The 14,596-nt window shown below is 40.2% G+C and overlaps 1 non-coding gene across 1 annotated transcript; it reads left to right on the top strand.

The window, feature by feature from the left end:
* The first annotated feature begins 13,027 nt into the window (after positions 1-13,027).
* On the top strand, positions 13,028-13,134 carry LOC125492175 (small nucleolar RNA R71). The gene has a single exon (XR_007268619.2). It is a non-coding gene; the product is annotated as a small nucleolar RNA R71 (small nucleolar RNA).
* The last annotated feature ends 1,462 nt before the right edge of the window (positions 13,135-14,596 follow it).

Here is a 14,596-nt window from a genome sequence, read left to right as displayed (position 1 = left end):
TATCAAGGCTACTTCTATAGGTGATCGTGCTTGGAAATATACAAAATAATACGCTAGATTGTTTTCGGTGCATCCAAACAGCATTCATGATAGGTCTCAAATTGCTTCCAAATATTACTATTTGAAAAACAAGATATTACCTCTAATTATATTTTGAATTAAAATTATGCGGTTGTCCTTAAATATATTAATTTTCAGAAACATTTTTATATTACCTCTAATTATATCTCGAGGCAAAATCATATAATTGCCCCTAAATATATGTGGTTTTTAGAAGCAATTGGTTATATTACCTCTAATTATATTGCGAGACAAAATTATATGGTTGCCCTTAAATATATGTAGTTTTTAGAAGCAATGTTTTATATTGCCTCTAATTATATTTTGATGCAAGAATATATATTATTGCCTCTAATTATATTTTGAGGCAAGAACATATATGGTTTCCTCTAAATGTCGAGTCTTTTTGAGGCAACCAGTTATATTGCCTCAAAAAGGGACTTTTAGAGGCAACCATTAATTAGCGTCGGAACTATTAGAGGCAACCACTAATTTGCTTCAAAAGGCAATTAGAGGGTACATCTTTGATTTTAGAGGCAAATCTACCTTGCCTTTATATGCAATTTTTCTTGTAGTGCAAGGACACTAAAAACCCCAACCCCATGAAAAACCTGATGCCCCAAAACCCGACCCCATGCTTCTCTCGCACCCCTCTTTCTCTCAGCTCACCGATGTTCCAATCTCGTTGGATCTTTCCTTTGCCGCCTGTGCTCCTTCATTTCCTTTTTTTTTCTTTGTTGTTGTGCGTGTGGTGCTGCTCGCAAGCCACCATGTTGCCACTGTTGTTTCGTCGCTGCTTCGCCTCTTCCTCTCTCCGTTCGTTGGTGCTGCTGGTCACCAACGTCTCCTCCCCCGCCCTCGTTTTTCTCCTTGTTCTTGTGTCGTTGGTGCTGCTGGTGGTGTTGCGGTCACCACCGACGTCTCCTCCCCTGCCCTTGTTTTCTCTCCCATGTTCTTGTGTCGTTGTTGATGTTGGTTGTTGCTGCTGTCGTACTGCGTGTGTCGCCTCATCTGCCGCCGTGGCTTTGGTCTTGGCACCTTGAGATGGTTGTGCTGTCATTGTCGGTACTAACCCTTGGTATTTTCTCTATTCTGATTTTTATGATTTCTAGTTTTGGAATCAAATTATCAGTTTGATTGTGGATTGTGTTACTTGCCGTGAAATGCTCCATGATTCTTGAGAAATTGTTTGCTTGTGTATCGAATCTCAAACTCGTGGTGGTATGTTGGAGGAGTATATGAAGGTGTTAAATGATTGGTTTTAGAAACTCACATGATGTAGTTAGACTAAGTAGTTATTTAAAGTCCTAAAATAGATTATATGATATCAAATTCTTGTCAATGGTCGGTTGAGAAACCAAATTAGAATAAACTCAATGTTAATTAACAATCTTAGTTGGTTTTAGTTGTATTTGGGAAGGCTACTCTAATTCTAAGCTCTGAACTTGGTTTAATGGAGTTGTTAGTTTAGTGTGGTTAGAGTTGCTCTGTTGATGGAAGTCATTGAGGTATAATTATTACTCAATTACTAAGTAATTGATTAGTGAATTGGTTTATCGAGGTAACTAAGAAAACATGAATAGTTGCGGAATGTAAATAATTAATCTTTGTGATTATACCGTGAATTTCTTTTTAGAATACAATTGATATATAATATGAAATAATAATCTTGTTCGCAACTTCTAAATAGTTATCACTCCTTTATCAAAGGATTTGTTAGTACTATATGAACTCAATGTAGTGAGTGATAAGTACAATTACCAGAACCAGATTAATGTTACACTATTTGGAAATAGATTGGAGGTTATGTGTATATCGAATATTTTCTAAATAGATTGCTACTGAAAATGTGGATTAGTGGTTTATATTCATTAACACAAGTTAATATGTGGAGTCTAAATTATCATGTTTTACATAAGTTGCTAATTAGTTTAAAGATATCTCGTTTATAGTTCTTGGTGTTAATCAATTATAATTAAGTGAAACTTGCTATGTGGATTCATGATAAGAATTTCCAGTCAAGTTGTGTATTAATATATAGCTATTTGTAGTTATAATATACTCCTTGGTTGTGAGACAAACAGTAATTGACGAAGTGCTAATGATTTAGTTGCGTGAAGGTCGAGGTGCATGGTTAGTACGTAAGTGAAAGTCCAAGTTGAAGTATAATTGGTTTATGGTTTAAGTACTTTGTATTGGTGTTTGAAAGTGATCTAAATAACTGGAATGGAGTAAATTCTAACTATGAATTGTTATTCGTGAAGGTATTAAACTTGGTAATCTAATGTTAATGTTTTAATTCACTAATAGAATAATAGCTTATTGATGCGGTTTTACCCACACGTAGCAATAAATCACGTGAAAAGAAAAGGCCGGTAAAATAGACCTATTGCTGCGATTTCCAGCCAAAACCGCAGCAATAGGTCTCAACAGAATAAAATTCAAATTTGGTTGACTATTTGACCAGATCTATTGCTGCGCTTTCAGGCCGAAACCACAACAATAGATTAAAATATTATTTTTTTATAATACTATTTAAACCTATTGCTGCGGTTTCTAGGAGATCCGCAAAAATATACTCTTAAATTAATAAAAGAACCCAGCTAGGGTTATTTTAAGGCGAGAGAAAGATATTATCTGCGCCGTCTCTCTCAAACCTGTTCCTCACGCCTCCTCATCCTCTCTGTCTCACTCTCATCTTCCTTCCTCCCTCTCTCAAACTCCTTCCTCCCTCACTCAAACTCCTTCCTCCGGTGCAACATTGCGAATATGTAGCGCAATATTCGAACATAAAAATTCAACAACCCTGGTAGGCGTGTCGCACACCTATCAAAAGTAAATTCCTAACTAACCTCCTAACTATGTAGCAGGGCAAGTCAGGGTCGAATCCACAGGGACAAACAGTATCAAACACTAGGTATCTTGACTCAATCTAACTAAACAAGTGACAAACGATGATGGAAAGGATGTTGAACTAAGACTAATGTTTAACTATGACAATTACTAGAAACACACAAGGTATATCAATTAATTAAAACATCTAGAATTAAGCATCACCACTAGCATGACCAATACATGAATAACTTCCATCCCAAATAAACATAATCAACGGTTCAAGAGGAGTAATGCACCCTATAACTACCAAAGACCTATCCCGAGTACCAATGGCTACTCTAACCAAGCAATCAAACCTACTCCCGTAATCATGCAAGAAAGAGACATTAAGCATAGCATTACAATTAAATTCCTAGCAATCCTATCTAACTATTCCCATAGAAGATATTCATACCATTGATTGAATCAACAAAACCATCTAGATTCAATTCCCATTGAAAACAAGATATATGGAGTCAAATCAAAATCATCTATCCCTAGTATGATAATGAGAATAAGAACAATCCAATCAAACAAGAACAATTAATCACATAAACATGGGATTAATGGAGGAATTCATGTATTAAATCATTCTAGGGTTTAACTTAACCCTAGATTAATAGACTACTCACACATAATTGAAATAACAAAACAAATAATGAACAAATTAAAGACATGATAATAATGAAGGAAAGAAGAGATTAAGAAAACTTAGTCTTTACTTGAAGGAATCAAAGCGTAGTAATCAATGTTTAACAATGGAGTAAACTCAAAAGCTCTCTAAAAAGTTATAAAATGTATTCTCTAGTAAAAAGGCGTAATTTCTAATTCTAAGAAAATAGTACTTATATGTCTCGTAAAAGTGGCGCAACACGCGCTTAAAACGCTCAAAGATCGTCTCGCCCGACCGGTCGGGCGGAATTCGCCCTGTCGGGCGGTTGTCAGGTGCTCTTTTTTCCTTCGTCACGCCTGGCCGGGCGCTTTTCAGCAGTTCTTCATTCGCCTCGCCCGACCTCCCGGGCGGATTTCCCCGGTCGGGCCCACATGTAAAGATGCCTGGCAGCTTAACTTTTCTGAAAAGTGCTAAGTAAGTTCGCCCGACCGGCCCGGGCAATTTCGCCCGGTCGGCGCGGGAGCAATTCTCTGGATTACTTCAGCTGATTTTTGTCTAAGTGAAACTCGCCCGACCAGCCGGGGCAGATGTCGACCGGTCGGGCGGTTACCAGGTTTTTGGGCTCTCAACTTGTCATGACTTCCCGTTTCTTGCAGTGGTTCCAAAGGGTAAGAAATGCACCAAAATATGCTTGTTCCTACAATAATCAGTCTGAAAACACAAACACACTACAAGACACACATTAGTACTAAAAAGGACTCCGAAGAGCGCAATTAATACCAATAATTCATGGGGAATTGGGGTAAAATTCTATATAAAATAGACACATCAAACTCCCCCAAGCTAGACTTTTGCTTGCCCCTAAGCAAAACTTGTCTGAAAATCAAGAGTTCAAGGCATCAATAGTAGTTTCATCTCATCATAAAATTCTTGAAATGACAATAGATCGAATCCAAACACACCACAAATCATAATCGATAAAGTTTGACAAAAAGTACCAATCAAGGATAAGAATCAAGAGAGGCCACTAAATATGCGCTGCAAATCAATGAGAAGGATCTCACAAGGGGACTCACAACTCATTTGTAAAGCACTCTCCAAGCAGTTAAAATGACTGCTTCTTTCCATCCCCAGTACCCTCCCTACTCATACTCGTGTGTTTGAAGGGTGATATATGGCGCTCAATTGCTCCACTTCACCAAGTTAGTCCATAGGCTTGTATCATCTCTCCACATCAGGTAGTTATACATGCAAACAAATCATATGACTCAATTAAGGTTGTAATGGGGCTTAAGGTGGTAGGTGTGGCAAATATTTGGGAATGTGGTGCTTAAGGTAGTGAAGTATTACTACAACTTTTGAACGAAACATCCCACACGACATATAAATTGCAACACAACTATAACCCATTTTTCTTTCATCTCATCTCCTTTATCTTTTCACATAACCCAAGTAATGACTTCCAATATGACATAATTCAAATGAGATCTCTCTCTTAGAATTTTTTTTTTTTTTCAATTTGATTTTTCATAATTGCTCTTGGAAACCTTACTTGTCTTGTTTTTAGGAGTTCTCTACTTTAGCTACTAGCTAATGAGGATAGAGAAGAATTTCTTTTGCACATGTAATCAATCATATTTGTTCTCTTTCTTGCAATTTTTCATTCATACCAACAACCAATTTCATAATCCACAAGTTAGTCAACCAAAAATTCCTAAATACTTCACTACCAATGGTAAAGAGAATTTTTGGAAAAATGAGGAGCTCATAATGTAGTTGTCAAAAGAAACAGGCTCAGCTTAGAGTGGTTAACTAGGGGAAATGAATGCAGGGAAGGTTATTTGGTCTTTTGGTGCAAATTCCTACGTGAGTCATAATCTTTTTGTTCAGACATTGTATACTAATGCATCAATGGAGAGAAAACACAAGTTCTAGCATCCCTCATGAAGTGGGCATACACACAAGAAAAGCATGACGTTAAGGCACAGAAGCTCACAGTTAAGCCTAAACATGCTTGCAGGACATATAGAGTGCCACAATCTTGATTCTTATCATAGATCTAAGTACAGTTATGCCATGCCTTGGTGATCAATCATTGTTTCGTGTCCATCAACAATCCAAAGTCAAAACAGCATTATGATAGCATGGGGCACAGGGAAACAACTATTCAACCTTGACTTTGATTTTCTCTTCTTTTTTTTTTTCATATTTTTTTTTTCAGCAAGCTTCATATATCATACACAGTGAAAACAAAGCAAAAAGAAAGAAAAAGAAAGAAAAAGAAAGAAAAGAAGGAAAACACACAAAACACACCAAACACACGAAGAAAAACTATGCTAAACTGAACTACAAAAGCTGTAAACTACCTAAGAAGTGATAGAAGATACCATATGTACAGTGAAAATCCTCCCCTAAGCTGAACTTGGCAATGACCGCATTGAAACAAGGAGGAGGAAAGGAACACGGCCCTCAGTCGGCCATAGAATCAGAATCAGAATCCTCAGCAGCGGGATCCTGAGTACCGGTGCCTGCGCCACTCCCTCCAGCTCCACCATAGGCGGGGTTCCAGGTGTACCAACTGGGGTGGGGACCCGCCTATGCGATCGTACCAAGCCTGCAATAATCATCATACATAGGGAACATAGCAAGGCGCTGGTCATCGTAGATGGTGTCTACGCGGCGCTCTAGGCGCTCTAGAGCTTGAGTGTTGGCAGTCATATTCAGTTCCATACGCTGCAGCACACTCATCATCCCCTCAAAGTCAGCAGTAGGGGGAGGGGGTTGGGTAGAGGAGGAGGGTATGGAAGAAGATGAGGGCAGAAGAGGGGCGGCTCTCGCCTACGGTATACATGTGGAGGCTCAGGAACGGGACCAGTCTCAGGTGGGTTGCCGCATCTCCAACAGGGAGGAGATAGGTGGTGGGCGGCATTCCCTGATCGCATCCTCTATAGGCAGCGGGACTAAGGCGGGTTAGGGAGAAGTATAGATTGCGAGGCAATCATCCACCTATAATGCCTACCGCTAGGCACAATGTATCTGCGCAGAGAAGTGGTCAAGGTCGAGAAGGTAGGTCCAGGAACAGCATTGGCCCGAATCTCAACATGGCCGAAATGACAGCATGTGGGTGACTAGTCCCCCAATGACAATAGGTACGGAGGAACGGACACTGCCGTCCTCCTCAAAAGTGGGGTAAGTCGTAGAAATCTTATGCAGATGATGCATAAATGCATACGCAAGATCAAACTGCAGTACAGGTGAGGGCCATAGATAGGTGCCAAGAGCACTTAGTTCCTCAGTCCTAGAGGTGTTGGGTTCCCACCTCCCAAAAATAGTACTCCCCAAGAATTTTAGAAGAAAGCGAATGCTAGGATGATGCACAGATTTATTTGTAGGTGTTGACAGTTTGGTGGTCTAACACCAGTGAGGGCTTCCCAAAGTTGGCCTAGCAGAAATGTTTCTGGTTTCTTCCTTTCCCCCCTAACGGTCATACCAAATAGTTGTGCAAATTGGCGAAGGGTCAGTCTCCTATCCACATTGGAAAGGCGAAAATACAGGACATGGTCATTTTGAGCGTGTTTTCGAATATCTAAGGAACTTAGAAATTCTAGGGTGAGGTCCGCATATGTGCCATGGTACAAGGTGAGGAATTGTTCTATTCCCATTCCAACAAATAATGTGCGGGTAATTTCAGCAATACCCAAAACATGCAAGAGGTCACGATGAACAAATCGGGTAGGGGCAATCATACGATGCTTAAGTTTTTGAAAACGTACTTTTTGAGCATCATCCTTGAAAATTACATGAGGAAAGTCAGGATCTACCTCAATTGCAGTAGGTTGAGAGCCACGTGTACCTCGTCGACCCGCCATTAGAGATGATGAAAACCTGCAAAAACAGAGCAATGGTGGAGAAAGTGAGAATTTCACAAAAATTTGAAGAAAATCATCTCATAATGCACCATAGAGTGTAAAAACGCAATTTTCAAGGTTAATCTAGCAAGAATCTCCATAAAAATAAAACCTTTACTCAAGAAAAACCCAAAAAGGAGGAGTGAGAAGAACAAGGAAGAGGAGAGAGATGAGGGGAAAATTTGTAAGTAAGATGGGGAAATTTGGTGAGGATGAGTGAAAGATTAGAAATTTTGAAGAAATTTGAGAGTGTAGATGGTGAGGAAAGAGAGAATTGGGGTTAGGGTGGGGGAGAAAGAAGTGAGAGGAAGAAAAGAAGAAGAAGATGAAGTTAGATGAGGGTTTGAAAGAGAGTGAAGAAAATCAGAAAAATCGTGGGGTTTTTACTCGAGTAACTGCGACTCGCCCGACCGCCCGGGCGGAAATTTTTACTTAGGATTTTTTCGTTCTGATTTTTTTCCTTTTGATCAGTGCTTGCGCGCCCGACCGGGCGGATATCGCCCGACCGCCCGGGCAGAATTTCTTCCTTAGTCATTTTCACGTTTCTGAATTGCCCAGCTATGGATGCTTGCGCGCCCGCCCGGGCAGATTTCGCCCGACCACCCGGGCGGTGCCCAGTGCACATATTTTTTTTCGCTTTAGTCCGTTTTCCTATGTTCCTGCAGTGGTGTTCCACACATATCCAAATTTTTCACTCCAAAATCACTCCAAAAATAAAATAAGAGAAAAAAATAAAATAAAAGAAAATAAAATCAAAAGAAAAATGAAAAAGTAGGAAATTGGGTTGCCTCCCAATAAGCGCTAATTTTTAAGGTCATTAACTCGACCTCCTTTTGTATCACTCAGGTGAAGGGATGGAGAGTATGATGTCAACTTGCTCAGCAATGGGATCTCCAGCTCGGTAATGCTTCAATCTGTGGCCATTGACTTTGAAAGTGTCACCTTGCGGTTCCAAAGCTCCACTGAACCATAAGGAAAAACCTTGCAAACCTTGAATGGACCGGACCACCGCGAACGAAGTTTACCAGGAAATAGCTTCAGACGAGAATTAAAAAGAAGAACCAAATCCCCTTCCTTGAACTCTCGGCGCACAATTCCCTTGTCATGCCATCTCTTAGTCTTCTCCTTGTACAATCTAGAACTCTCATAAGCATCCAGACGAAGCTCATCAAGCTCAGCAAGTTGAAGGAGTCTCTTCTCACCCACCGTTTGAGAGTCGAAATTGAGGCTCTTAATAGCCCAAAATGCACGATGCTCTAACTCAACAGGAGATGACATGCTTTCCCATAAACAAGACGATAGGGGTGGTACCTATGGGGTCTTGAACGCTGTCCTATAAGCCCATAATGCATCATCAAGTTTAGCAGCCCAATCTTTTCGCGTTCTGGCAACCGTCTTCTCTAGGATAGTTTTGATCTCACGGTTGGAAACCTCCACTTGTCCACTAGTTTGGGGATGATATGAAAGTCCCACTCTATGATGCACCCCATACTTCTTAAGCATAGCTTCAAATTTATTCTCCAGCTAATGCTTACCTCCATCACTAATCAAAACCCGTGGAATGCCAAAACGAGGAAAAATAGTTTTCTTGAAAAATCTACTAACCACACGAGCATCATTAGTTGGAGAAGCAAGAGCCTCCACCCATTTGGAGACATAGTCCACAGCAACCAGAATATACTTGTTCCCATAAGAAGAAGGGAACGGACCCATGAAATCTACACCCCACACATCAAATATCTCCACTTCAAGAATAGCGTTAAGAGGCATCTCATTCCGACGGGAAAGATTTCCCGTTCTTTGACAGCGATCACAAGAATGCACATAATGATGAACATCCTTGAACAAAGTAGGCCAATAAAAACCACATTGAAGAATTTTCGCTGCAGTTTTATTAGTACTAGCATGGCCTCCACAAGGTAAATCATGACAATGAGATATAATAGAGGATACCTCATTTCCAGGAATACACCTTCTAATCACCCCATCTGCGCAAGACTTGTAAAGGAAGGGCTCATCCCAAAAATACCTCCTCACATCCTTAAAGAATTTCTTTTTTTGTTGAGATGAATATCCATGAGGAATAGTGTCACTAGCCAAATAGTTGGCTATATCAGCATACCATGGGATCTCTGCAGTGGCTAAAGCTAGAAGCTGCTCATCAGGAAAAGTATCATCAATTGGTAGAGCCTCATCACCCTCAGCATCCATAACAATTCGAGAAAGGTGATCTGCAACAACATTCTCACACCCTTCTTGTCTCGAATCTCCAAGTCAAACTCTTGTAACAACAAAATCCACCGAATCAAACGGGGCTTAGCATCCTTCTTGCTCATCAAATATTTAAGAGCCGCATGATCAGTGTGAATTATCACCTTCGACCCCACCAGATAGGACCGAAATTTCTCCATCGCATATACCACTGCTAACAGTTCCTTCTCAGTTGTGGCATAGTTCATCTGGGCCGGAGTAAGAGTCTTGCTTGTATAGTAGATGGCATGCAGTTTACCATCCTCCCTCTGACCCAATACTGCTCCCACTGCGTAGTCACTAGCATCGCACATAATCTCGAAAGGGAGATTCCAGTCAGGCGATTGAATTATAGGAGCAGAAATAAGAGCCGCTTTTAACCTGTGAAAAGCCTCAGTACAAGCATCAGTAAACACAAAGGGACATCTTTGCCTAAAAGCTCAGTTAGAGGTCGAGCAATTTTTGGAAAAATCTTTTATGAAGCGGCGGTAGAATCCCGCATGACCAAGAAAACTCCTTACTCCTTTGACAGAGTTAGGAGGTGGTAAACGCTCAATGACCTCTATTTTTGCTTTGTCGACTTCAATGCCCCGATGAGAAACAATATGACCCAGAACGACTCCTTGTTGCACCATAAAATGACATTTTTCCCAGTTGAGAATCAAATTAACTTCTTTGCATCTATGGAGCACCTTTTGTAAATTAGCAAGCAAACGTCAAAAGATGTTCCATAGACGGAGAAGTCATCCATAAATACTTCCATAGAGTTCTCAATAAGACTGGAAAAAATTGCCATCATGCAACGCTGAAAAGTGGCAGGAGCATTACACAGTCCAAATGGCATCCTTCGATATGCAAAGGTGCCATAAGGACATGTGAAGTAGTCTTTTCCTGGTCACTTGGATGAATAGGAATTTGGAAAAAACCAGAGTATCCATCCAACCAACAGAAAAAGGAATGTTTTGCCAGTCTTTCTAACATATGATCAATGAAAGGGAGGGGAAAATGATCCTTGCGGGTGGCCTTATTCAATCGTCTATAATCAATACACATGCGCCACCCTGTCACATTCTAGTGGGAACTTGCTCACCCTTATCATTCTTGACAACGGTCATACCTCCTTTCTTAGGGACTACTTGAACAGGGCTAACCCACTTACTATCTGAGATAGGGTAGATTATACCTGCATCAAGCAATTTAAGAACCTCTTTCTTGACTACTTCCATCATATTTGGATTAAGTCTTCGTTGAGATTCTATGAAAGAAGCATGTTCCTCCTCAAGAATGATTTTGTGCATGCAAAATGAGGGATTAATACCCTTAATATCATCAATGGTGTACCCAATGACATTCTTATATTTCCTTAAAATAACGAGCAATTTTTCAATTTGAATGTCATCAAGCTCAGCATTAACAATAATAGGGTATGTATCATTGGGACCCATGAACACATATTTCAAAGTAGAGGGAGAGGTTTCAGTTCTACCTTAGGAGGCGTAGTACTCTCCTTAGTGTCCTCAGAATGCAGCAATTCCTGGAGAGGCTCTTCGATTCAGTGGCTCGTGTCTCCTCTAGAAGTCTCTTGTATTCCTTAGTCTCCCAATCTTCCTCATCAGCACTACCCATCAAGACCGTTTGTAGCGAATCATCCAGTTGCAGATTGAAAGCCTCGCTTCTATCACCTCATCAAGAGCATCCACTCTATAAACAGTTTCTCCCATAGAAGGAGAAGTCATGGAGTTTGTGAGTGTGTACTCCATCTTTTCATCACCTACTTCAAAAGTGATTTTACCCTTCTTCATGTCAATAATGGCTCCAGCAGTGGCCAAAAAGGTCTCCAAGAATATATGGGAACTTGTGCATCTTCCTTCATCTCCATGACGACAAAATCACAGGGAATAAATAATTTACCCACTCGAAGAGGAACATCTTCAAGAATACCAAGTGGAAACTTCACTGTCCTGTCAGCTAGTTGTAGAGAGATGCGTGTGGGTTTTAGTTCGCCCATGTTGAGTTGCTTGCAGATAGATAACGGCATGAGACTAACACTAGCCCCAAGATCACACAAAGTTCTTGATAGCAATATCTCCAAGCTTGACCGGAATGGAATAGCTGCCCGGATCTCCTAGCTTTTCTGGAAGGTATTCTGCAAAATAGCACTACACTCAGCAGTTAGTGAAACAGTGACATTTTCTTCAATTTTTCGTTTGTTAGAGAGCATGTCTTTCAAAAACTTAGCGTAAGAAGGCATCTCAGATATGGCATCCAAGAAAGGTATGTTGATGTGTAGCTTCTTCAGGATGTCAAGGAACTTCCCATATTTCTTTTCAAGTTTTGCCTGTGCCAATCTTTGAGGGAACGGAACAGGTGGCTTGTATGGTTTAATAGGAATGACAGTGGGTTCCTCCTTCTCAGGCTTCTTAGCTTCATCTTCCAAACCCGTCTTCTCTTGAACTTCCTCACTCAACTCTATAACCTCTTTTGCTGTTTTTGCTCAGTTACCCTCCTTGTAGGCTCTTGAATTCTTTACCGCTCCTCAATGAAATGGCATTGATATCCCTTAGGATTTGGTTCAGTTTGCCCAGGAAGTTGGCCTGAAGGTTTAGAGAGGTGGCTTATTTGTTGGGCTAGTTGGGTCATCTGACTCTCCATCAATTTATTATGAGCAGTGATTTGTTGGAGAGAGTTGTTGAAAATTCATTCTGCTTGGCTTGGTATTCAACTTGCTTAGCCTGAGAGGAAGCTAAATTCTCCATGATAGTCTCAAGGTTGGGTCGAGAGGATGATGAAGGGTTAAATGGTGGTCTTTGTTGGAAACCAGGTGGCTGGGAGTAGTTGTGTGTGGAGGTTGAGGTTGGTTATTTTTGTAGGAGAAATTTGGGTGATGCTTCCAACCTGGGTTAAATGTGTTTGAGTATGGGTTTTTTGTGGCCTTGTGTTTGTGTTAAGGAGGGCATTGACATGCTCAGTTCCCGCTCCCATATTATATATTGACACTCAGTAAAGGAGTGACCTTGCACTTCACAAATCTCACAAATAGGCGTACTGGTCCGCTACTCAACTGATCAACTTTAGCTGCCAAAACTTGCACAGTGTTAGTTAAAGTAGCAATAGCATCAACCTCATACTTACCTCCCTTTTTAGGGGCTCCACGAGATATACTCCAGTCATTCAGGTAATTGTTGGCAGCCATATCATCCAACAATGTCTTCGCGGCTTCTGGATTTTTGCCATGAAAGTACCGCCAGATGCGGCATCAATAGAACTTCGAACTTCATGCTTCAGACCATTGTAGAATGTCTGAATCAGCAACCACTCAGGAATGCCGTGGTGTGGACACTGCCTTTGCAAAGCCTTGTATCTCTGCCATGCTTCATAGAGAGACTCCAATTCATGTTGTTGAAAGCCAGATATCTCGTTTCTGAACTTGGAAGTTCTCATAGGAGGGAAGAACTTGTAAAGAAAAGCCTTCTTCAGTTCTGGCCATGTGGCAATCTTCCTCACTTCTTCTTCTTAAACCATTCCTTTGCTTCGTCCCTGAGAGAAAAAGGAAAAGCACAATACCGAATTAAATCATCAGAAACATTCGTTAATTTCAAAGTATTGCACTTTTCTAAAAAAGTTAGCCAAATGATCAGTAGGGCTCTCTTTGGGTGTTCCCGCATATGAGTCCTGTGAGATAAATTGGATGAATTGTGGCTTGAGCTCGAAATGATTGGCAGCGGTTATCGGTCTAGTTATGGTGGTGGTGGTCTCATCGGGCATAGCATATTCCCGTAGAGACTTTGGTGGTGCTTCTCCCATTGTTGGTTCTTGTTGTTGTTTTCTTCTTCGACCTCCTAATCTCCTTGCTGTACCTCGATCTCGCGATCAAGAGTAATCAGATCTTGTGAACCCTTGCTACGAGTGCGCATGCAACAAAAAGACTGAAAGAAAAGAGATCAAACAGCAAATAGAGTGACAATGATCGAACAAAGACAGTTTAGCTAAATAAAATCAAAGATAAACTAATCTAATACCGTTAGTCCCCGGCAACGGCGCCAAAATTTGGTAGGCGTGTCGCGCACCTATCAAAAGTAATTCCTAACTAACTCCTAACTATGTAGCAGGGCAAGTCAGGTCGAATCCACAGGGACAAACAGTATCAAACACTAGTATCTTGACTCAATCTAACTAAACAAGTGACAAACATGATGAAAGGTGTTGAACTAAGACTAAGTAAACTATGACAATTACTAGAAACACAAGGTATAATCAATTAATTAAAACATCTAGAATTAAGCATCACCACTAGCATGACCAATACATGAATAATTTCCATCCCAAATAAACATAATCAACGGTTCAAGAGGAGTAATGCACCCTATAACTACCAAAGACCTCTCCCGAGTACCAATGGCTACTCTAATTAAGCAATCAAACCTACTCCCGTGGAATCATGCAAGAAAGAGACATTAAGCATAGCATTACAATTAAATTCCTAGCAATCCTATCTAACTATTCCCATAAAGATATTCATACCATTGATTGAATCAACAAAACCATCTAGATTCAATTCCCATTGAAACAAAGATATTGGAGTCAAATAAAATCATCTATCCTAGTATGATAATGACATAAAACATCCAATCAAACAAGAACAATTGTCACATAACATGGGATTAATGGAGAATTCATGTATTAAATCATTCTAGGGTTTAACTTAACCCTAGATTAATGACTACTCACACTAATTGAAATAACAAAACAATAATAACAAATTAAAAGACATGATAATAATGAAGGAAAGAAGAGATTAAGAAAACTTAGTCTTTACTTGAAGGAATCAAAGCGTAGTAATCAATGTTTAACAATGGAGTAACTCAAAAGCTCTCTAAAAAGTTATAAAATG

Source organism: Beta vulgaris, chromosome 7 (genome assembly GCF_026745355.1).
Source record: "Beta vulgaris subsp. vulgaris cultivar EL10 chromosome 7, EL10.2, whole genome shotgun sequence".
In the NCBI taxonomy this organism is placed as follows: Eukaryota; Viridiplantae; Streptophyta; class Magnoliopsida; order Caryophyllales; family Amaranthaceae; genus Beta; species Beta vulgaris.
This window is presented reverse-complemented; position numbering and strand designations above follow the sequence as displayed.